Source organism: Arachis hypogaea, chromosome 15 (genome assembly GCF_003086295.3).
Source record: "Arachis hypogaea cultivar Tifrunner chromosome 15, arahy.Tifrunner.gnm2.J5K5, whole genome shotgun sequence".
NCBI classification, from domain to species: domain Eukaryota; kingdom Viridiplantae; phylum Streptophyta; class Magnoliopsida; order Fabales; family Fabaceae; genus Arachis; species Arachis hypogaea.
This window is the reverse complement of record NC_092050.1, coordinates 85,069,994-85,093,998: the sequence shown is the minus strand read 5'-3', so window position 1 is coordinate 85,093,998 and position 24,005 is coordinate 85,069,994. Positions and strand designations below refer to the sequence as shown.

Below are 24,005 nucleotides of genomic sequence, written 5' to 3'. Positions count from 1 at the left end.
GAATTCGATCACTTAAGATTGCCAAGGAGATCAATGAATGCATTGATTGAGGAAGAGATGAAAATGAACTTGATCCGGAGAATGCAACATCTCCTAAGCCCAATGAATTCCCCATTTCTGATCTTACCCATTCTCTTTAAATTCTGCAATCTACTTTTATGAGCATCTTCCCCATTCCCATTTAAGATTCTGCAATTTACTTTCTGCCATTTACATTCAGCTCTTTATTTCCAGCATTTACATTTTCTGCTATTTACTTTCCCATCATTTAATTTTCTGCAAATCTCAAATCCAATTCTGCTTAGTTCAACTAGAACATTCCTCTAATTAAAGTTGCTTGACCAATCAATCCCTGTGGGATTCGACCTCACTCTATTGTGAGTTTTTACTTGACGACAATTCGGTATACTTGCCAAAGGAAAATTGTTGAGAGACAAGTTTCCGTGCATCAAGTTTATGGCGCCGTTGCCGGGGATTGATTTTGTATCAACAATGATTAAATTGGAGGATAACTAGATTGAGCATTTTTATTTTATCTGATTTAAAATTCTGTTTGAGTAATCTACTTTCTGTTCAGTTATTTTCTTCCCTTTCCCCTACCCATTTTTCTTAGTTGTTTACGATTCAGTCCACTAACCCACTAACTGTTTGATATATTGCATCACTCACACTAACAACAATTCTAACAGAAATACTTTCTGCATCCATTTCCTTGCTTGTGCCTTGTTGGTTGTATGATAGGGAGAAGAAGCGGGGCTTCAACTTCCTTTGATTCTGAACTTGAGAGGACCTTCTTGAGATTAAGGAGGGAAGCAAGAGGAAAATGAGTAGTTGGTGCAGAGGAAGAAGAGGAGTATTTTAAACCAAACATGGATGAAAATATGGAGAACCATCATGAAGAAGAGGCTCACAACCATGGCAGAGAAGGTCTAGCAAATCATGCTGGGCAGGAGAGAAGAGTTTTAGGCTCTTATATCAACCCAAACCCAGAAAACTGTGGGAGTAGCATCCAAAGGCCAACCATACATGCCAACAACTTTGAACTAAAGCCACAGCTCATCACCCTTGTTCAGAACAATTGTTCATTCGGAGGGAATGTCCAAGAAGACCCCAATCAACATCTAACCACCTTCCTGAAGATATATGATACTGTGAAATCTAATGGTGTTCATCCTGACACCTATAGACTACTTCTGTTCCCTTTCTCACTCAAGGACAATGCATCTAAATGGCTGGAATCCTTCCCAAAGGAGAATTTAGCAACTTGAAAAGATGTGGTGAACAAATTCTTGGCAAGATTCTATCCTCCTTAACGGATCAACAGGTTGAGAGCTGAGGTACAAACCTTCAGGCAGCAAGATGGTGAGACTCTATATGAAGCATGGGAGAGGTTTAAGGACCTGACAAGAAGGTGCCCACCAGATATGTTCAACGAATGGGTGCAGCTGCACATTTTTCTTTGAAGGACTTTCTTATGAAATGAAGAAGGCAGTAGACCACTCATCCATGGGATCTCTGAACAAGAAGAAGACCATTGAAGAAGCCATAGATGTCATTGAGACTGTAGGTGAGAATGACTACTTCTATGCTTCTGAAAGAGGCAACACTAGAGGAGTGATAGAGCTAAACAATGTGGATGCACTGCTGGCCCAAAACAAGCTTATTACCAAATAGCTGGCTGACCTCACCAAGAAGATGGAGAGGAACCAAGTAGCAGCAATCACCACCTCATCAACAACCCAAGAGGGGGTGAATACAGGGGCAGAAGGTGAGCATGAACAAGCCAACTACATTGGAAACTCACCTAGGAAAGCACATGATCCATACTCCAAGACCTACAATCCTGGTTGGAGGAACCACCCAAACTTTGGGTGGGGAAATCAACAAGACCAAGACCAAGATTAGAGACGCCACAACCCCAACAACGATGCAGCCCACCAACATTCTACGCAAAGATCATATCAACACCCACCAAACAACACACCTCAACATCCATACCAAAGCTAAAATGGCCCTTCTCATCCCTCCAACCTCAACTCACCATCATCTGAAGATAGACTCTCAGGGATTGAGACTATACTTGAAGGCATATGCAAAGAGATTCAAGATAACAAGGTTTTCAAAGAGGAGGTGTGAGCCAGTATCAAGAACCAGGAAGACACCATCAAGAGGCTGGAATTTCAAGTGGGATACTTATCTGAGAAGATTCCCAAACCTACTGATAGCTTCCCAAGTGACACAGAGAAAAATCCGAGAGGTGAAGCAAAGAAAGTCAGATGGGAAGATTACAAGATGGTTACTATAAGTGATAAGGAGACTGAGGAAGAGCTGAACAACCTATTAGAACAACCTGAAGATACTTCAGCAGGAAAGCAGGGGGAGAATCATCAAGAAACCACAAGAAACCACAATTACACAGAAGGAGCTGACACAGAAGGAGCTGCTGAGACTCTATGCACCCTTTCCCCAATTACTAAATGGCTGTGTAGAGAAGAGAATATACTCAAGGTTTCTTGACATGTTTGTATCCCTCCATGTAAACATACCATTCATCAAGGCCCTTCAGCGAATACCCTCATACATTAAGTATATGAAGGAGCTGCTGACCAGGAAAAGCTCACTCAAGAAAGGACAAACAATAGTGATGAATAAGGAGTGCAATGCCCTCATTCAACCCGAGTTGCCTACAAAAAGGAAGGACCCAGGGAGCTTTCACATCCCCTGTTCCATAGGAGAAACCATGTTTGATAAAGGACTTTGCGACTTGGGAGCAAGCATCAACTTGATGCCTTTATCCCTTATAAAGAGGCTGCAGATCAATGAGATAATGCCCACAGATGTAGTCTTTAGGCTGGCTGACAAGACTCAAAAACAAGCAGTAGGAGTGGTTGAAAATGTGCTGGTGAAGGTTGGAAACTACTTCCTCCTAACAGATTTTCTCATATTGAAAATGGAGGAAAGTCATCTCCATCCAATCATATTGGGGAGACCGTTCCTAGCCACAGCCAGAGCACTTATAGATGTGGAGCGAGGAGAGCTAATTTTGAGGATCCATGATGAACAACTCACATTCAATGTTTTCAAGCCCTCACAAGAAACAGATCAAGAGAACCAAGAACCAAGGAAAGATCACAGTGAGATACTGATAGAAGAAATAAGCATTGAAGCACAACCAGCACATCTGGGAGTCCCCTTGGTTGAAAAACAAGATAATCAACAGCTGTCATAGTTAGAGGAAACTCAAGTGGAGCCAAAACCACCAGAATCACATGAGACCGGCAACAAAATCTCCACAGGAAAAGAGACCACAAAGAGCAGGATAACAGCAAAGAAGAAGGTACAAAGGAGATGGAGGAACAACAAGATCCCTACAGAAGATTTCTCTCCAGGAGATAAAGTGATCTCAGCTTACATCCCAGCTATTCGCCCCTAATCTCCCCACCATCCCATCTCAGCTACCTAAAGTCTTTACCATCAACATAGTTCTCTCCCTAGAACATGTGGAGATCCTTGATGAAGCCAATGGAGATAGATTTACTGCAAGGGGGGAGGACTTGAAGCACTACCAACCACCCTGATAAAGGCAGAACGTCAAGCTAGTGACGCTAAAGAAGCGCTTCATGGGAGGCAACCCATGTTTTACATGCTTTTAAAAATAGTTAATAATGCAAGATTCATGAATTTCAAATCAACTTGATATGCACTTGAATGAATCCTTGTGTGCAACATATAGTGAGGAACAAGTTTGTTGTTCAAGGCACACTAAGAGAACATAAATGTAACCCACATCATGTCACTCTTAGGGGCCTTGAACAAATCTTTTACACCACATGGCACCAAACTATGTTTGGTGTTTCCAATGTTGCATACATGGATGTTGAGTTAGTTAGTTGGTTTGCACTCATGAATAGCACTTAGTTAGTTAAAAACAAAAACTTTAAAAAGTAGTTAGCCTTTTAATTTTGCCGCCACTTTCTACAAGTGTGTTTTTAATCACATTTCTTCTATTTTGTAGAAAAATTGATGGGACAATTGAAAGGAGAATTCTTGGCTACTTCATGAAGGGGGAGTACACACTTGTCTTCAAGGGGATTGCATGGGGAATTGTTGCCATGCAACATTGGAAAAAGAACAATCTTGTAAACTGAACCAACACCATCATAAAGTTGGTGATCCTTGTGCTCACCCATGCTAAACCCCATCCGTCTATCACACAACCACCCCATCAATCCACACCTTTCATTCACTCATCACTTCCCTATATAAGTGAGTCCTGGTCCGTACTTCCCTTCACATTCCAATTCCCATTCCTCACACTTCACACCTTCGGCATCCAAATCTTTTCACTACACCCTATCCTAACCAACCGAATTCCTCATCTAACCATACCTTCCACCTCCTTCACACATCAACTCCTACTAATGGCATCATCAAGCTCCAAGAGGCAAAAGAGGAAGGAACCGGTGGAAAGCATTCCTTTCGATGAGAGGAGATTCAAAACTGCATTCCATGAAATCGAATTTGAACGGATAAAGCTCAAGAAAATACTGCCTGAGTTAACATTCCAAATTGACGAGGATGAGTGCCCAGAGATTCGAGAGAAGATTGAACAAAGGGGTTGGCAAAGGCTTACGAACCCAGAGGGGAAGATAAATGTAAACCTCATCAAAGAGTTCTATGCAAATGTGGTCAGAGAAGACAAAACCAAGGCCCCCACTTTCAAAAGTTACGTAAGAGGGAGAGAGGTGAATTTCAGCCCCAATGCTATAACAAGGAATCTTCAGTTGAAATCACCATATTTTGATGAGCTTGGTTATCAAGCAAGAGTAAGTAAGAGCCCTGACAATGATGAACTCGAACAAATTGTGAATGACATATGTGTTATAGGAGCTGACTGGGAAAGGTATGCGGATAAGAGACCCAGGTTCATCAAGAGAGGAGACCTCAGCCCTGAAGCCAAGGGATGGTTTGAACTCGTGAGGAGATCTATCCTCCCAGCAGTGAACAATTCTGAGGTCAATGTCACTCGAGCTACTATGGTACATTGCTTAGTACAAGGTGGAGATATCAATGTGCACGAACTTATAGCTGAGGGGATTCAAGAGTCAACTGAGAAGATTGATTCGGGTGCCAGCCTTTGGTACCCCAGCACCATCCTCAGACTGTGCACGAAGGCCAAGGTTGCCTTCGAGGATAGCAACCCAGATTGGTTAAATCCTGGGAGGCTAATTACGTTTCAGCGTCTAACTCATGTGACACCAGCCCAACAACAAAGAAGACCTCACATAGGAAAGCCAAAACCAAAAGGAGGATCTCACCAAGAAGAGTCTCATCAGGAAGAACACCAACAAAGAGAATATTATGACCCAACCAACATAAACCTGAATCACATTCACGGAGCCATTGAGGAGCTAGCAAGGAGTTATATGGAGGGACAAGAACAACAACTGCACATTCAAGCTCAAAGGATGGATCGTCAAGAAGAGCTCCTTTCTAATTGGATGAATCAACAAGGGGAGTGGCAGAAACAGCAAATGGAACACTACTCCCAGCTTACTCAAGCCATCAATCAGGTGACTAAAAGGCAAGAGCGTCAAGACAAACGCCTTCAAGAACTCAACCAACGTCAACTAGCTCAGACGAAGGCATTCAATGAGTTCAGCGTACTTAATGAAGGACGGCAACTACATAGGGAAGAGTTCAACATAAACACTCAAGTCAAGTTAAACTACATGTCTAGTCATATGCATAATCTACACTCTGCAATCCCCAAGTATGATGAGGTCCAAAAAGATTTTACAGAACAAGAGGAAAGGAAGGTGAAACAGCAGAAGGAAATATTGAAGAAGAAGATGGAAGATGCTGGCTTCTGGAAGAAGTTGATTGGAAAAAGTAAGGGTAGTGAGAGTGCAAGCACTCAAGAAAAACACAAAGAGGACAAACAGGAAGGAGAGCATGAGCACCCCCAAGAGTAAAAGGTGGTGGAGTTCCCTCATTGTCCCATCTTTTTTTCAAGTTTTAAATAAGGAAAATCATGTATGAAATAGAACATGCTTCCATGGTAGTTTAGGATTTTCAATTCTGTTTTTAGTATTCTCCTTGCTTAGGTATATGATTGCTAGTCAAATTGGCTATTTTTAATTCCATCTTGCTTATTGTGTTGCTTGTCTCCTTTTGAATCAAATAAAAAGAGATGTTATGAAAGACCAGAGTGGAGTTCATATTGTGGAGTAAGTTCTTAGATTTGTGGTGTAGTAATCACTTAGCTAAGTTGGTTCACCAACAAGGTGGGAAGGCAACTATCTGTCTTGAATCATAGGCTTGAAACACACCCCATGAGACTAGTTAAATAACAAGATACTAATAAGAAAAAGGGGAAAAGAAAAATGAAAGTTGAGGAATAAAAGAAAAAGAGTAAGAAATAAGGCTAGGCACCAAGGGTTTGAATCTTGAGGCAAGTGTCTGTGGTGCTCCTGTGTAAAGGATCTACTTGGATGAATAAGCTCTCAAGGGTTCCTTATCACTTGGTAACTTGGGTTAACTAACCCGGGATTATTAGTTGAAAGTCCACAATCAAGAGTAACCCTTGCTACAGAGCACTTAGTAACCCAAAGAGGTGCTGGACACCAAGGTCTCAAGAAAAGGAAATAACAAACCATGTGCTTGTGGTGTGCATGTATGGGGGAAAGAGACTTGAGGGAGTAAGTCCTTAGGGGTGTCTTAACACCTAGCACCTTGAACCAACTAGTTCAGGAGTGCTGGCTAAAAGCTTATCTTAAAGAGTCGCTCCCTCACAGAACACCTAGTCTAAGAACACAAATAAGAGCTGAAATGACAAAAGGGATCAATGAATAAAAGTTTCATAGGGTGCAATCAAGTGAGTATTCCAGGACATGATAAAAGTCTGAAAGCCAGTGAAGGAATGAACCTAAGTTGCTATGCATGAAACCACCATAAAACCAAGGACATGACTTCCACAATAATGACTCATTTCTCTTGGCATTTCATTCATCATTCTCTTGTTCCAGTACTTGCTTAGGGACAAGCAAGCTTTAAGTTTGGTGTTGTGATGCCAGGGCATTTTGGCCAGTTTCACTGACCTTTTCTTTATTGTTTTAGGGTAGTTTCATGCATTTTCTTAGGAAATAAGCAAGTTTTAGGTAGAATTTCACTTACATCTTGATTCAAGCAAACATTGTGCACTTTACATGATTTCATGAGAATTATGCAAGAATTGAATGACAAATTGGATGATGCATGTCTCATGATTTGGATTAGAACTTTGATGCACTCTATTGCTTGATTTCAGGACAAACGAAGCAAGGAAGAACCACGTTAGTGATAAACCCCATTTTCGTGGTTTATCTTGTGCTTATTTTGGGGGATTTATCCACCTTTTCCCACATTTATTCAATGAATTAGCATGTTTTTGTAATTCTCCCTTAAATTGTGCTTAAATGTAAAAACATGCTTTTTAGGCCTTAAATTCGTAATTTTAATCCACCTTAATTCCATTCGATGCCTTGATGTGTTTGTTAAGTAATTTCAGGTTCATTAAGCAATTATTGGATGGAAGAAATAAGGAGAAAAGCATGCAAGGAGGAGAATGCATGAAGAAACAAAGATTTGGAAGGAACCAATGCACGCGCACGTGTACAAGGCGCGCACGCGCAAAAGTGGTCTCTCACAAGGACGCGCACGCGTACATGCTGCTTCCGCGCGGTTGAGGATTTGCCAATCGACGCGCACGCGCACGTGGCGCACACGCGCCGATATTCTTACTTGGCCCACTTAATGGCAAAACGCTGGGGGCGATTTTTGAGCTGCCCAAGCCCAAATCCAACTTGTTTCTGAGTGTATTTCATGCAGAATTGAAGTCCAAGCAAAGGGGGAGCAATTGTTTGGTAGTATAGCATCATGTAGGTTAGTTTCTAGAGAGAGAAGCTCCCTCTTCTCTCTAGAATTAGGTTAGGTTAATTTTCATCTTAGATATAGGTTTAATTCATGCTTTGATTTACTTTTCCTTTACAACTTCTTGTTCCTCTACTCTTTCTCTTTTTAATTTTGTATCTCATTCTTGTAATTGCTTACTTTGTTGTTGATGCACTTTTTGGTTCTTTTATTTTCAATTCAATGCAATTTATGATTCATGTTTCTTTATTGTTCATTTGAATTGTTGTTGTTTAATTCCCTGCAATTGAGTAGCATAGATTACATTCCTTGCAATTTTATCATGTTTTCCTTTTATGCCTACCAAGTGTTTGACAAAATGCTTGGTAGGATGTTAGAGTAGATTTTGAGCATTCTTGGCTTGGAAAGAGTAATTGGGCAATCTTGAGTCATGAAAACCCAACTTATGTTGGTGATCTAGAGTTGTTAGCTAATATTGTTTCCATTGACGCTAATCTTTTGCTAGTTTAATTAGTGAGTTGATTAGGACTTATGAAATATTGTTTCCATTGACGCTAATCTTTTGCTAATCTAATTAGTAAGTTGGTTAGGACTTTTGGATTGAGATTAGCTAGTCTCATTAGACTTTCTCCCTATTTGTTGGAGTTGACGTTATGAGATAAATTCTTGTTTATAATTGTGACATGATTAATTAGTCTTGTTTGACATTCTCCCGGTGTGTGAGTTAACTAAATAAGGCAAATTAATCATGCATGACTAGGATAGAAAGCCTATGACCTCAATCCAATGCCATGAATGTCTCTTTTCTTTAATTGCTTTCTTTATTACTTGCTTTCTTTACTTTTTTTGTCATTTACTTTTCTTGCCTAAACATCAACCACACCCCCCTATACCCTTCATAGCCAATAATTGACCACTTCATTGTAACTCCTTGTGAGACGACCCGGAGTCTAAATACTCCGGTTATTTCTTATTTGGGGTTTGTTACTTGTGACAAAACTCAATATTTTAATTTGATGTGAGGATTGACTATCGGTTTGGACTATACTAACAACGGAATTATATGGAGGAATTCCGAACCGGTAACAATTCTTGCTCATCAAATTAATGGCGCCGTTGCCGGGGAGTTGCAATGGTGTTATGTTATTGGCTATTGTGAATATTGTGAATATGTTTGCCTTTTGCTTATTTGTTAGTTTTTGTTAGTCTTAGGACTTTGTTGCTTATTTTTGTTAGTTTTTGTTTTTGTTTGCTATCATGAATTCTCATCCTCACTTTGGCTATGAGTTTAGTTCAAACTATGTTGTAGGAAATGAAAGCTTCAATGAGGATGTGCATCAAGGATTTGGAGATCAAAAGTGGGAGGAGCCCCAAGCTTATGAACAACCTTCATGGCAACAACCTCCTCTGGATTCTTATGGGTATAATTCTAATCCTAATGGATATCAATCTAATGGATGTGGTGACCCATATTGTGATTGTCAACAACCACCACCACATGCCTATGAACCAACCCCTCAACATGACTTTGAACCACCTTACTCACAAGCCCCCTACTACCAAACACCTCATTATGACCCTAATTCTTATCCACCATACCAACCACCTTATGAGCCATATGAACCATACATGGAACCACCACCATTCCAACACAATTACTCTCAAGAACCACCTCAAATGTATGAAAATCTCCAACCACAAGATGAATACCACTTTCCACTACAACCTCCCATGGAAGAATACTCATGTCCTTCAATCCAAGAGTCATATGATCCTACCCATGATATCCAAGAAGAACAAGAGTCAAGGGATCATTTCAAGGAGACATTGGATCAATTTCAAGCAACCATGGAGTGTTTTGTGCAACAAATGGAAAGAATAGAAAATATTGAACCACCACAACCTCACCAAGATGAACCACCTTCCAATTATCAAATCCCCGGTCGTCCGACCGCTCGGCATTTTTGGGTGACAAGTTTCTAATCCCAACACTTTTGCATTTCATTTTAGGATTCTTAGTTGCATTTTCTTATTTTGCATATGTATATATTATGCTTAGTCAAAATCATGATATTTTCCAAGGATTTTATCTATAGGGCGCCCCAATTGAAAAAAAAAAATTTTAGAACTTGCTTGAATTATATACTTTGTGGATCATGTTCTTGAGCTAAGAACACAAGCATGTGAGATTTGAGCCTAATTGTGTGGTTACATCATATATAACCACTTATTTTCATTCTTGTGTGCATTATTCTCTTCCTATGATTGTAATCTTTGATTTGTTTGATTCTTTATGTCCATTATTTTGTGTATACATGCATTTATATGATTGAGGCCATTGTTCAAATAGCTCACTTACCCAAATAAGCCTACCTTTTATCTTCCATTGTCAGCCAATTTTGAGCCTATGCTTAACCCATTTGTTCTTAATTGTAGCACATTACAAGCCTAAGTGAAAAACAATAAATGTCCCTTGTTTGGATCTTTGATTAGCTTAGGCAAGTGAGAGTGTTTATCATTTGATTTTGGGAGAGTTGGGAACATTGGGTAGAGATAAAAGTGTGTTTACGTTTTTGTTGAAAAAAAAATCATGGGAATTGGGTACATACTGATGTATTAATCATGTGTAAACCATATGCATTGTTGTTCTTGTATACATTTTAGTTTGAAAAAAAAATGAGAAAAACGAAAAGAAAAAAAAATATATATATATATGTATTTATAAAAAGAAAAAAAAGAAAATATATAGAAAAGAAAGAAAAAGAAAAGCAATAAAAAGGGGACAAAATGCCCCAAAGCAAGGATCAATAAAAGTCAATGCATGTGGGTGGTGATCAAAAAGAGAATGCATGAGTGTGTGAAAAAGTGAAGAATGGGTAGTTAGGTTTATTTAGAATTGTATAGGTTGTCATAGGTTAGGTGGGAAGTTTAAGTTAATCAAAGATTCAAATTTCTAGCTCACTTAACCATATGCATCCTACCTTGACCCTAGCCCCATTACAACCTATGGGAAAGACCTCATGATATTTGTATGCATGCATAAAGTAATTTTTGATTGTTAGATGAAAAACAAATTTTGGAAAGTATGATTAGGGGAGAATTGAGTGAATCAACCCCATACACTTGAGCGACTAGAGCGGATACACATCCGGTGAGGGTTCGATCGCTCAATTACATGTTTCCACCCATGATCATCTTTTCTTGCAAGTTTGTAAAATCTTTCAATGATTCAATTCAATTGTGGGTTAATTTGATTGCTAATACCTTAGCCCTTGTGCTTACATGTGTACTCTTGGAAATTGACTTGTTTTGACTGAGCCATTGCATTCATGTAGATGACTTGCACATAGATAGATTGCATTTAGTTAGTAGTTTACTTTGAATAAATGTGATACCCTTTGCCTCTTTCTTGATTTTAGCATGAGGACATGCTTAGTTTAAGTGTGGGGAGATTTGATAAACCCCGTTTTCGTGGTTTATCTTGTGCTTATTTTGGTGGATTTATCCACCTTTTCCCACATTTATTCAATGAATTAGCATGTTTTTGTAATTCTCCCTTAAATTGTGCTTAAATGTAAAAACATGCTTTTTAGGCCTTAAATTGGTAATTTTAATCCACCTTAATTCCATTCGATGCCTTGATGTGTTTGTTAAGTAATTTCAGGTTCATTAGGCAATTATTGGATGGAAGAAATGAGGAGAAAAGCATGCAAGGTGGAGAATGCATGAAGAAACAAAGATTTGGAAGGAACCAGTGGACGCGCACGCGTACAAGGCGCGCACGCGCAAAAGTGGTCTCTCACAAGGACGCGCACGCGTACATGCCGCTTCCGCGCGGTTGAGGATTTGCCAATCGACGCCCACGCGCACGTGGCGCGCACGCGCCGATATTCTTACTTGGCCCACTTAATGGCAAAACGCTGGGGGCGATTTCTGAGCTGCCCAAGCCCAAATCCAACTTGTTTCTGAGTGTATTTCATGCAGAATTGAAGTCCAAGCAAAGGGGGAGCAATTGTTTGGTAGTATAGCATTATGTAGGTTAGTTTCTAGAGAGAGAAGCTCCCTCTTCTCTCTAGAATTAGGTTAGGTTAATTTTCATCTTAGATCTAGGTTTAATTCATGCTTTGATTTACTTTTCCTTTACAACTTCTTGTTCCTCTACTCTTTCTCTTTTTAATTTTGTATCTCATTCTTGTAATTGCTTACTTTGTTGTTGATGCACTTTTTGGTTCTTTTATTTTCAATTCAATGCAATTTATGATTCATGTTTCTTTATTGTTCATTTGAATTGTTGTTGTTTAATTCCTTGCAATTGAGTAGCATAGATTACATGCCTTGCAATTTTATCATGTTTTCCTTTTATGCCTACCAAGTGTTTGACAAAATGCTTGGTAGGATGTTAGAGTAGATTTTGAGCATTCTTGGCTTGGAAAGAGTAATTGGGCAATCTTGAGTCATGAAACCCAACTTATGTTGGTGATCTAAAGTTGTTAGCTAATATTGTTTCCATTGACGCTAATCTTTTGCTAGTTTAATTAGTGAGTTGATTAGGACTTATGGAATATTGTTTCCATTGACGCTAATCTTTTGCTAATCTAATTAGTAAGTTGGTTAGGACTTTTGGATTGAGATTAGCTAGTCTCATTAGACTTTCTCCCTATTTGTTGGAGTTGACGTTATGAGATAAATTCTTGTTTATAATTGTGACATGATTAATTAGTCTTGTTTGACATTCTCCCGGTGTGTGAGTTAACTAAATAAGGCAAATTAATCATGCATGACTAGGATAGAAAGCCTATGACCTCAATCCAATGCCATGAATGTCTCTTTTCTTTAATTGCTTTCTTTATTACTTGCTTTCTTTACTTTTTTTGTCATTTACTTTTCTTGCCTAAACATCAACCAAACCCCCCTATACCCTTTATAGCCAATAATTGACCACTTCATTGTAACTCCTTGTGAGACGACCTGGAGTCTAAATACTCCGGTTATTTCTTATTTGGGGTTTGTTACTTGTGACAAAACTCAATATTTTAATTTGATGTGAGGATTGACTATCGGTTTGGACTATACTAACAACGGAATTATATGGAGGAATTCCGAACCGGTAACAATTCTTGCTCATCAGTTAGAAACCACGTTAGTCTAACTAACGTAACCACTAACGTGGAATGGGAGCTAACTTGCAACGTTAATGAGAAAAGTAATCGCCAATAATGTCATAGAAGCCATCATAGCCCACGTTAAGAGTCACCTTAACTAAGTTAACGTGAACTCTAACGTGGAAGAAGAAAATGAAGCCAACGTTAGTGACACTTACCTTTGTCACTAACGTTGGACCAAGCTCATATTGGCCACGTTAAGAGCCACGTTAACTAAGTTAACGTGGACTCTAACGTGGGAAAGCAAAAGAATGGCCAACGTTAGTGACACTCACCATTGTCACTAACGTTGGACTAAGCCACTTTGAGCCACGTTAGTTGACACGTTAACTTAGTTAACGTGGAAGCTAACGTGGAGGGAGCAAGAATCGCCAACGTTAGTGACACTCACCTTTGTCACTAACGTTGGAATGAGCCACTATGAGCAACATTAACTCCCACGTTAACTACGTTAACTTAGTTAACGTGGAAGCTAACGTGGATTGAAGAATGATGAGCCAACATTAGTGACACTCACCTTTGTCACTAACGTTGGAGATGGCTATCACCACCACGTTAGAAGCCACGTTAACCTAGTTAACGTGAACTCTAACGTGGGAAGTAGGGGCGTTTTGAAATGTTAGTGACAAAGGTAAGTATCACTAACGTTCTCGAAGATGTGGCAAGCCTACGTAAAGGGTCACGTTAGCCACACTAACGTGAACTCTAACATAGGGAGAAAGGAGGATTCTCAACGTTATTGGAAAAAGTAAGTCCCAATAACGTGTGCGAAGGACCAAGAGGCAACGTTAGTGGTCACACTGATGCTACTAACGTTGAAGTTAATGTGGATCATCCTTGGGATTGGAACGTTAGTGAAAAAGGTGATTGCCACTAACGTTCTCAAACCCACACTTTCACTGAACATTAACGCCAGTAACGTCCTAAGCTAAAAGTCCCTGCCTACTTCATACTTTCTCTCTGCAAGTAAAGCTAAGCCCACTGAAGAGGATAACTGCTTCAAACTCAAGATCCAAAGGCCCATATCCAAGATTTGAAGAACCAACTAGAAGATCAGAAGAGTAGTATATATAGGGGTAGTTTTGAATTAGAAAGGGGGTTGGAAATTTGAGAACTACTCTCTGTATAATTTACTTTCTCTGCACTTCTAGTTTAATTTTCATAATGTATTTTCCATCTTTGCTTTCCATTTCCAGAGCTATGAACAACTAAATCCCTTTCATTCGGTTAGGGAACTCTGTTGTAATTTGATGGATCAATATTAGTTTTCATTATTCTTCTTCTATATTTTCTCTTGATTTTACTAGAAAGCTTTCAATCTTCATTCAATTGGGTATTTATCTTGGAAAAGAAGCTATTCATACTTGGATCTCTTCAGAACTTTGGAAGAGGAATGAAGAAATCATGCTAGAAATGCTTTCTCATGTTGGACCAAATTGGGGTTTGGATGGATATAGTGAAATATAATCCTACCAACACTTTGATTTGGAAATACATGTGGTATAATCAGTGACCATACTTCATCTCTTCTCATGAGCAATTGACCAAGGAATTGGAATTCGATCACTTAAGATTGCCAAGGAGATCAATGAATGCATTGATTGAGGAAGAGATGAAAATGAACTTGATCAGGAGAATGCAACATCTCCTAAGCCCAATGAATTTCCCATTTCTGATCTTACCCATTCTCTTTAAATTCTGCAATCTACTTTTATGAGCATCTTCCCCATTCCCATTTAAGATTCTATAATTTACTTTCCGCCATTTACATTTAGATCTTTATTTCCAGCATTTATATTTTCTGCTATTTACTTTCCCGCCATTTAATTTTCTGCAAATCTCAAATCCAATTCTGCTTAGTTAAACTAGAACATTCCTCTAATTAAAGTTGCTTGACCAATCAATCCCTGTGGGATTCGACCTCACTCTATTGTGAGTTTTTATTTGACGACAATTCGGTATACTTGCCGAAGGAAAATTATTGAGAGACAAGTTTTCGTGCATCACCAGACCAATGGTCAAGCTGAGGTATTTAACAGAGAGATAAAGCGCATATTGGAGAAGATAGTCAAGCCTCATAGGAAGGACTGGAGCACCAAGACACCCATCGGGATGAGTCCCTTCCACGTAGTATATGGAAAGGCTTGTCACCTCCTAGTGGAGGTGGAACACAAGGCTTTCCTGGTAGTAAGTGAATGCAACATGGGATTTGAGAAGGTTGGTGCTGAAAGGAAGTTGCAACTGGCAGAACTGGATACCCTTCGACTCGAAGCATATGACAACTCCAGACTATATAAAGAGAAGGTGAAGGCTGTGCATGACAAGCATATCAAGAGAAGACATTTCAGACCTGGGGAGCTAGTTCTCCTTTACAACTCAAGGCTGAGGCTCATGCCAGGCAAGCTGAGATCAAGGTGGGAAGGCCCCTATAGATTAGAGAAGGTAGAGCCATACGGAGTCTTCCACCGGAGTTATCCTTCAAGTTCCAAATTCATCAAGGTCAATGGACATCGCTTAAAGTTGTATCATGGTGAGAAGATGAAGGACAATAAAGAGCTAGAGGTCTTTCCTCTTGGAGGATCCACCAACAGAAGCAGACTGAGCTTGTGAACCGTCCAACTTAAGGACGTAAAAGCAAAGTGCTAGGTGGGAGACAACCCACAATGGTATGATCGTTCCTTTTCATTCTTAGTTTTATTTTCTTTTGTTTTGCACAGTAGTCATTCATAATTTCTGCATATTCCTCTGTATTCTGCATTTTGCATTCTGCATAAAAAAAAGCGCATGACGCGCGGGCGTACACCACGCATACGCGTCATATGTGCTTACGAGAATAAGAAGAATTGAACGGAGAGTTACGCGGGAATGGTGCAGGAAGTGTGAGTTACGCAAAACCAAGATCACGCGTACGCGTCCATGACGCGTTATTTGCAAACTTGGCATTTCACGCTTACGCGTCAAGCACGCGCACGCGTGGATAAGGAAATTGGCGTCAATGAGTGTTTGGCCAGAGAGTTATGTTGGTGTGGGGCTGGAACTGTGCAGGGAGCACAAGCCCTCTCATGCGTACGCGTCTCTGACGCGTGCGCGTCGTTTTCCCATAATGGCCATCCACACGTGCGCGTCCCTGACGCGCACGTGTCATGTGCATTTTTGGCTCTCATGCGTATCAAACAGAGAGTTGTGCGTGCACGGGGCTGCTTTCGCGCCATTCGCACAACCCATATCATGCGTACGCGTCCCTGACGCTTACGCGTCGCTTGGAATTAGTGCGACCCACGCGTACGTGTGCTGTACACGTATGCATCACATGCGACGCCCAATTGAACCCATTCACCGCCTGAATTCAATTCTCCCCTCCCCCAATCCTAATTCTTTTCCAATCCTTCTTATTTCTTCTCTATTCTTCCTCCTTTCTTCCTTATTCTTTCTTATTATCCACTCCGTTCTTCTTCCCTTCATCTTCCCCATCAGTTTTTTTTCTTTCTTTATTGCATTTAGCTATTTTTCTTTCTTCTCAATTTTTCTTTTAGCTTAATTATCCATGGTTTCTTTTTCTTTCTTTTTCATGCATTCTTATCTTGGTATTGGAGTTTATTTGGGTATTACGTTATTAATCTTGAGCTTGTGATTATTATGAGGAGTGATTTGACAATTGACATTTAATTTTGGCTCTCATATACATTTGGATTATATTATTTTCATTCCTATTTTGACATGCACACCAGGTGTTTGTGAAAAGGCTATTATGGCATTTTGAAATCTATTTTGTTTTACTCTTATACTTTAATTCCCCTTTTTCACAACACTTGTACTCCGCATGTATTGGGATTATCATTCACAATTGTCATCATCTACGTGCTCTTTTATTTGGTACGTTTAATTATTGATGCTTGAGTTATGCTTCTCATGCCTATTACTTGCATGCTTTTACTCTCTTGCATCTGATTAGTATGAATTGCCTATTTACTCTTAAGTGATGTCTTACCTACATGTTGTAGCTACCATGTATTTAAGCTATTATCTTCCCTTTGGCATTCATTATCACTTGGAATTTTCTCCCTTCTGGTTTTAGTTATACTAGCGGCTCAACAGACACTTCGTGCCTGTTCAGCTGCTTTTCTATTATTGTGAAGAAATTAATTTTATAATTTTATTTTTAAATTTATAAATTTAACAAAATAATCTAAACATTAAGAATAAAAAAGTTTAAAAACAAAAATAAAAATTTTATAAGTTATTTAACTTTTAGAATGTATAAACATTATAAATTTAAAGTAAATAAGATATTAAACAAACTTATTATGTTGTTATTATGTGTAACAACATAAAAATCAAGATTTAGAAACATTATTTACAATTAACTATTTAGAAACGTTATTAAGTTTATTTTTTTATTTTTAATAGTTTTTAATATAAAGCAAAGATAAAAATTTATATTCAAAACACTCTTTATCTTCATGCATAGTTTCAATTGATAAAAAATATATTTTTTTATTTTATATTTAATATTTTAAACAATCTTTAAGTGCATTATTCTTTCAAAATTATTAATTTATATTTGTATTATCGACTCACTATATCAAACACTATTCTTTCTCTTACTCTATACATATACATGTCATTGTCTCATCATCACTATTATATCAAACACTATTCTTTCCTTCCACATCCTCTTCATCCGATCGTTATTAATTTTTACTAAGTATCATCATCGTAACTTTTACTCTTGTCTATCATTTTGATTTATAACTATCTATTGTGTTAACTTTTATGAGTTGTTGAAGTTTTGCTAAAAGAATTAAGATATAAAGCATTTAAAATTTTTTGAAATTATCAAAATTTGATGTCAGTATGTAATCCTAAAACACAATATCAAAATATATTATCCTATCCAAAATAATAAAAAATAGTACATAATTGTAAATTTTTTAACTAATAATTATAAATTTAATTTGCAGTTTATTATAGTACCTTAGGACAGAAGACAACCATTATTATCCACATTTGACTGCTACTTTATAAGTTTTATATTTATTCTATTGTGCACATCAATTAAACTACACTTTACTATTTCATTTTACATGTTTTGAAATAACGCCGTCATATTACAAGGATGAGATTAATTTTCATAATCTAATACGAATCTTTTTATTATTTTGTTCGTCATTTTAATACTATCCATAAAAAATAGTTAGTTAAAGTGAAACACTATATAAAGAGAGACAGAAAACTTTTAGATTTATCTGGTTTGCTTCTTAAACCTCACTTAATATACTCAAATTTAATAGCTTTGATGGTAGCAATTCTTTGTAATTAGTTAAAATGTTTCAACTTTCTCTTTCTCTTTTTAACTCTCTTTACGATTTTGAACAAATTTAATTTTGTTATTAAAAGACTAATTTTTAAGTTTAGAATATTTTTAACTTCCTATATATAATAAGTATCTTTTAAATTATCTAATGCATAAAAGGTTACAACTTTTCATGTATCTTGAAAGTTAAAAATTAAAGTTAAATTATATTAGTTTTTTTATTAAGTACAAAAATAAATATTAAGTTTAAATGATATTAGTTCTTTTATTAAGGTAGAGAAACTCCATGAAAGGGTAATATTAAGTTCCATGTTCTTATATATGAGAACATGTACCATTTATTATATTATATAAAATTTTTGTACCATATAACAAACGGTGAAAATCTATAAAGTCAATATAAAGAGTTGATCACGACTTTAGTTTCTAATTTTTTTGGACTATATTTACCCTCTAACAAACCATTTCATAAAGCAAATTATAAAAACAAAATAGTCATAAAGTTTATTTTGAAAAATCTAACAAATTCACACTAAATTTATTACAATTTTATTACTCCTATAACCATGATAACACATCTCCCAATAAAAAAAATACAGAGTGTCTGTTATTAAGCGAACATCAATGTCTTCACATTTTTTACCATCTTCATGTTTTGTTTAATTCTATGTTAGTTTTAGTTTATATCCTTTATTTTATCAATGTCTTTATATTATTCACCATCTTTATGTTTTGTTTAATTTTATGTTAGTTTTAGTTTATATCCTTTTGTTTAAACCGCCGTGGTACTCTCACTAATAGTTTGATTTCACTCTAATTATTCTGTTGAAGTCTTTTTTTTGTTAAAAAATAGTTCTATCTTTTTTTTTATTAATTTGATGTAAAAAAAAACTTTTTTTTATTTTATCAATTTGATGTAGAAATAAAAAAAAATTATTTGCTATGTGTTCTTATTTTCATATTATTTTTTTAAATTTTTTATCTAATTAAACTATCTTTTATTTAACATGTCAAGAATTAACTTAACTTCTTTTGTAAGGAGTAGTTTTTAAATAATCTAATTTATAAAAAAATCACATCTTTATATTTATTCAAAAAATAAAAAAATTAAAATTAATATTGGTACTTTTAAATTAATAGAATTAAAATAAAATACAAAAATAATATATTTGAATAAAAATAAAAATATAAAATTTTAAATTTCAAAATATAAAATAATTATAAGATAAAAAATTTAGTTAAAAATAATTTTTGTAAAATACTTTATGAATTGGCATAACTATAAAATGAACTTTAAAATGATGATGTGAGTACTACTGCCCATCACGACAAAAATAAAAGATGGCATAAAATATACAAATTTATTTCTTTTAAAAAAAATTCAATAAATATATACCCAATGCTCTTCATTAAGAATAATTATTTAAGTTTAAATTCATTCTCTCAAATGGTTGATACTATTCAAACTGAATATACTTTAAAGTTTTATGACGATTTGAATAATATGCATAGACTTTCTCTTTCAATATTGAGAAGGTTTTGTACCATAGTTAGAAAAATAAAATAAAATTTGCATAACCCAAGAGATAGAAAAAGACAGAAAAAAATTATGTAATTATTGACACAATTAATACATATACCTATGTATTAATTACAGTAAGAGATCTGACTTTGATAATTATACTTTCTAAATATGAGATTAATAGGATTACCTGAAAAGATAAAAGAGAGTACTATATTTAGTGGAACAAATAAGAGGACACAATGAGTGGGAGTTGTGTGTAAAATAAAAAAATAACCGCAATATGAATGAAGAAAATTTAATAATAATTGCATTTTATTCCAGTTTTTAAAATCCAGTTTTTATTCTCCTCTGAATCAGTCTCTGCAGAGCAACATTAATTCTTACAACCCAGATGTTCAAGCTGGTTCAGAGGTCGGTTGGTGTTGGACTGGTGCGGCCTCAAAGGTTTATGATGCTCATAGTGGTTATTTATGGCTCAGTAAGAAGATGTTTAGTTGGGAGGATAGGGGTAATTGGCTTTGGCTTTGGCGTCAACATGTTCCGGAAAAGCACAAATTTTTGGCCTGGCTATGTCTTCGGGAGGCTCTTCCTACTGCTGCATTTCGTTTTAGAAGGGGCATTTCGCACACGGATAGCTGTCCACGATGTTTCTCAAGTCAGGAGTCGGTTTTACATTGTATTCGGGATTGTCCAAAAGCCCAACTTGTTTGGCAAGCTTTAGGGATCTCCGATCAACCAGTGGATTTGATGAGTTGGTTCTTACATAATAGCAAACAGCGCCCCTTTAGATTCTTTTCTAGTCTCTGGTGGATTTGGTGTTCGAGAAACAACGAGATCTTTCATCCTCACGAGCATTGGACCACAGACAAGGTGATTGGTATGGCTTTGTCCTTAGAAAAGGAGCTCCGAAATTTTTTTGAGTTGCAACGACTATCTATCCCCTCAACCATTAGTGGCTCTTGGATTCCCCCCTCAGTGGGTACCTTTAAAATTAATTGTGATGCTAGCTATCCTGGCAGTGGTGCTCGAGTTGGTTTTGCTTGTGTTAGCAGAGATTGGAAGGGAAGGTGGCAACGAGGCTGTCTGGGAACAATTGAGAGTCGTAGCATTTTGCAAGGAGAGTTGTTTGCTATTTGGAGAGGCCTTCTTTTAGCATGGGACTCGGGACAAAGAGACATTATATGTGAGACAGACTGTGTGGAGGCTTTTACTATTGTCAATAATTTACAAGATTGCTCTGGGTTTACTGATCCTTTGGTGTTAAAAATCCGAGATATCATGTCTTGGAAATGGCGTGCTGATCTTCGGTTGATCTTGAGAGATGCAAATACAGTAGCAGACATCATGGCAAAGACTGCAATGAGGACTATTTCTCCCCAAGTGGAGCTTCCATTGCCTTGGAAGGAGTTTGAGAGTAATATTCAGCGGGACTGCCTTTCTTAAGCAGTTTCTTGTCTTTTTTTTTCTTTCTTAGTTTTTGTTTATTTTCTTTTAAGTCACCAAAAAAAAAATCCCTATTTATCAATAAGGTTAAGATTGTTATACCAAAATTAGACACCATTCTCTTTGTATTCTCTTTATATATTGTTTAAAATTATGAATGTATTGTGTATTTTAAAATTTTTTATTTGTTAAATATTTATTTTAGTTAATTATTATGAAATTCATAATTTTATTTGTTATTAGGCATTTTATATATAGTAGTGTGCAAAAATATATCTTTAAATTTATTCATTATCAAAAATTCTTTGAATAAATATTATATATTACATTATGAAGATAAAATATTTAAAAAAATTATTGTTATTATTTTATCCATTAAATTTATTTTGTGAAATAAATTGTTTAAAGACAGATGATTTCTTCAAAAGTTAAACATCAAATTGTAGTATTGTCTTCATATATTGAACAGAGTACTCGATCTACAGTTATAAAAAAACAAACTTTAGATGTAAAGATGGGATAAGATAAAGAGCACCTCTCTTTTGAATCTTTTTTTTTTTTAAATTAAAAATCAGTACTCAAAAATAAAATAAACTGTGAATATAAAATACTAACCACTTATATTATTATAATATCTATTATTTGGACCAGTTCCATTATCGTGTATTTCTATCCCTGTATTTTTTTAAAAGACAAAATATAGATACCTGTGTTGGCATTGGAGTTGTATCAACTCCCTTGTCAAATCATCTGGCGATGATTTGCACGCCTTCTTGCGAATGATATTGTATTTGTTCTTCAGTGACAACATAATTATTGATATGTTGAATTCTCCCTTTCTTAATAAATGCAGAACCAAAAGATAGCAAGACGCACAGAAAAGGATCGATGACAGTGATGGATATTTATAAGTGGAGCAGTTATTTAATTCCTCACGATTGCGGTAGTTATTTGACTTTTTTGTGGGTTAATGATTTTTTTAATTAAAAACAAAAATGTATTTTTACTATTTTGTCCATAAATTTAATTTGTAAAATAAATTATTTGAGGGCAAATGATGTCTACTAAAATTGGACACCAAACTCTGGTATTGGCTTTATATATTGGTATAGATATATTTCACATTCTTCCTTTTTCTTTCTTCATTAGGCATGGGTACCAAGAAAGGAAACGAGAAGGCCACTGATAAGACACCTGCAAGGAGAGGAACCAAGCGAACACCAGCTAAAGCGTTACTATCTACCAGTGTCAAGCCACCAACAAAGCAGGTAAAGAGGATCATTAAGGTTGATGAAGCAGAAAAAGCCTTTTCCGCACGAGACTCCACACAGTTCACTAACCACTACTGCGAATAGATGTTCCCCATCCTAGCCGAGAGGAACTATAACAATGAGCATCTACTCATTGTTCCAACACACTTTGTTGATTTTGTGGAGCCCCGCATAGAGAGGAGTGATAATTAATTGAATAGGTCTAGGAAGTTGTTTGGACGCTTCAGTGAGAATTCTAAAGCTGAATCACCCGGATGGAATCATGATAATCAACTTGAAGACGGGTGCAAAAGCAAGATTTGGGACCCCGGAATTCATTCTGGCAATCAACACTCTTGGGGCCTTGTAACTTGCTTTAACTTACTTGAAGGCTTTCTGTGCCTAGTTTGGGACCCTGGAGGTTATTGGAATCACAAACATTGGTGGAGATTCCTGGATGAATACAAGCATAAGCCACCATTACAGGAAGCTCATCAAATGTCCAACTTAAGGACTTTAACTAAAAGTGCTAGGTGGGAGACAACCCACCATGGTATGATCGTTCTTTTTTTCATCTTTATTTAGTTTTATTTGTTTTCGAGTTTTATTTTATTTTATTATATTGAACCTGAAGTTTTGCATCACATTCATATTAACATTGCATTCTGCATCTTTTCAGATTAAAAAAAAAAGAAGAAGCATGCACGCGACGCGGCAGCGTCGCTGACGCGTCCGCGTCACCAGTGCAAAGGGAAGAAAAGAAAATGAACAGAAAGTTACGCAAGAGCAAGGCTAGAGGCGTGCCAATGGCACAATTCACCCCACGCGACCGCATCACTAATGCGACCGCGTCATATGGGAATAATGGCCTCCCACGCGACCGCGTGCCCCATGCGGCCGCGTGACCAGGATTTCGACGTAATAATGGTGCACAGCCGAAAGTTGTGCTAGAGTGGTGCTGGACTGGCGCTGGACGCGCAGTCCACCTCACGCGACCGCGTGCCCCACGCGGCCGCGTCACATCCTACTAAGTGGCCACTCGCACGATCGCATCCCCCACGCGATTGCGTCACCCAATATTTGGCAACTAATGATTTTGAACAGAGAGTTGTGCGAGTGCGAGGCTTCCCTCGCGCCAGTAGCATAAAACAGGTCACGTGACCGCGTGACCGACGCAATCGCGTCAATCAGTTTACAACGCAAGTCGCGCGACCGCGTGCCCCACGCGTCCGCGTCGCTTGCGCCGCACAGCTTATCCTAATTTGCCAAATTATCTTATCTTTTCTTCTCCAATCCTAATTTTTCCTCCCTCCTTCCTTACTTACTTCTTCTTCCCTCCTTTCCCTTCTCATTCTTCTTATTTTTCATTTTATTTCACTTAATTTATTTGCACATTTCAT

The 24,005-nt window shown here is 37.1% G+C and overlaps 1 non-coding gene across 1 annotated transcript; it reads right to left on the bottom strand.

Annotated features, from left to right (window-relative positions):
* Positions 1–1,322: 1,322 nt before the first annotated feature.
* On the bottom strand, positions 1,323–1,429 carry LOC112752785 (small nucleolar RNA R71). The gene has a single exon (XR_003177201.1). It is a non-coding gene; the product is annotated as a small nucleolar RNA R71 (small nucleolar RNA).
* Positions 1,430–24,005: the final 22,576 nt, after the last annotated feature.